A 2,204-nucleotide genomic window follows, 5' to 3' on the forward strand; every position below is an offset into this window, starting at 1 on the left:
TCCTTCTTAAAATTATGCCCATTTCAAAGGAAAGGTTTATTCTCATGCCTAAAGCTGTGAATAAACCAGGTATGTAGGTTAGAGTGTAAAAAGTCCAGATTCCATAACTTAGGACTGGTAACTCTTGAATGCAAAAATCTCAGCTGCAGTAGAACTTTGTTGGAAATGCAACTAATATGCAATTGTTTCTTTCTTATTTTAATCCTAATCTCTTTATGTCCACAGAAAACTGATTTTTAGCACAAATTCACAATAACTTTTTACATTTCAATTTCTATTTCATAGTCTATTTCCTAGACAGCTCAACCTAATATATAAAGTAAGGAAAGACACTGTTAAGAAAACAAAATTGGAAAAAGATGTTGATGACATTAGGTACCCTGCAGCATTATCCACAATAGCCGAAATCTGGCAATAACATGAGAATTCAAGAATAGATAAATGATTAAAAAAAACTATTGGTGGGCCCGGAGAGATAGTACAGCGGCCGACGTTTGCCTCGCAAGCAGCCGATCCAGGACCAAAAGTGGTTGGTTCGAATCCCAGTGTCCCATATGATCCCCCGTGCCTGCCAGGAGCTACTTCTGAGGAGACAGCCAGGAGTAACCCCTGAGCCGGGTGTGACCCAAACACCAAAAAAAACAACAACAAAAAAAAAAACAAACCAACTATTGGTACATCTACAATAAAGTGGAGTTGGCAGTGGCGTGAAACACCTATGGTGGAGGAAAGTGTTCAACCAAGAACAGGAAGTAGTGCTTGAAGATAGTAAAATATTTTGTATAAAATCCTATCAGCAACAGTACTATAAACCACCATGCAATTTTCTTTTAAAAATATATAATATATTTTTACATGAGCATCACTTGGTATGACACCCAAACCAGAAAAAAGAAATAATATAAATCATATAAATAAAAGTTTAATGATTTATCAATGAACTGAAAGATAAAATGAGTAGGGTGATAAATGCACTGCTAATTTCTATAGACATTAAAATAAGTAAACAAAAATCTTCAAAACCTGAATATGAGAGATAGCTAGGGATGTTACATACAAAAAGTTTCTGGTTCTTTTTTTTTTTTTTTTTTTTTGGTTTTTGGGCCACACCCGACCTTGCTCAGGGATTACTCCTGGCTGTCTGCTCAGAAACAGCTCCTGGCAGGCACGGGGGACCATATGGGACACCGGGTTTCGAACCAACCACCTTTGGTCTTGGATTGGCTGCTTGCAAGGCAAATGCCCTGTGCTATCTCTCCGGGCCCAAAGTTTCTGGTTCTAACCCTGGTACCAACTATCCACTGTTCTAGTACAACTAAGTGTAACCATAGTGGACCCAGGCACTGGTAAGTTTGAACAATATCATGTTGTTGGACTCTGATATCAAATTGTCCACCCTTAGAGAAGCTCCTGGGTTCCATTCACACTGATTCTTAGATGCCTAAATTAAAAAAAAAAAGTTATTCAGAGCCTGAAGTTACTGCTTTTTAGAAAAAAAAACACACACTAAAAACAAGTCACCTTGATGTTTCATAATCTACTAAAAATATCACTTGAATTTATTGTGTGATCACATCATTTTAATAAAAAAATCTCAAATTACTTTCTAGCAGAAGAAAATTTTCTTTCCAACTCTTTGTATAAAATATGAGATGCCAATCTAATTACATTTTTAACATTACCCAGGGAATTCCTTTTCCCTGTTTTGAGTTTTCAATGTTTTCCAAGTTCAATTATCTAAATATGTGAATACAGTGCTTGCTTTGGCAGCACATATACTAAAATAGGAACAATACAGAGAAGATTAGCATGGCCCCTGCGCAAGGATGACATGTGAATAGGTGAATACAAATGACAATAGGTTCTTTACAACTTTATAAGCTAGATCAAAGTAATCACTGAGCAAAGTCCTTTTCATTTTTGTTCAGAAAATATTTCACAAGTAACTACTGTGGCTTATTTGATATTTTAGAATATATAAAGTATTATAAAAATGGAATGTTTATATCTCTTCCAAATTTTTGTGGGGTATACTAACCCCAATGTAATTTTATTTGTAAGTGAAGGACATTTGATGTCCTTGGTAAATCATGGGAAAAGAAACCTTAGCACTGGTGACCCTAAAGAGCTCTATTATCATGTGAAAATGCAGCAAGAAATTGTCCAGATATGGACAGGAAGCTGACTCTCAGAAGACATCAAAT

General features: G+C 35.7%; 1 pseudogene; it reads left to right on the top strand.

Moving 5' to 3' along the window:
• Nucleotides 1–1,754: 1,754 nt before the first annotated feature.
• LOC126010700 (uncharacterized) lies at nucleotides 1,755–1,867 on the top strand (annotated as a pseudogene).
• The last annotated feature ends 337 nt before the right edge of the window (nucleotides 1,868–2,204 follow it).

This window comes from Suncus etruscus, chromosome 5 (assembly GCF_024139225.1).
Source record: "Suncus etruscus isolate mSunEtr1 chromosome 5, mSunEtr1.pri.cur, whole genome shotgun sequence".
In the NCBI taxonomy this organism is placed as follows: Eukaryota; Metazoa; Chordata; class Mammalia; order Eulipotyphla; family Soricidae; genus Suncus; species Suncus etruscus.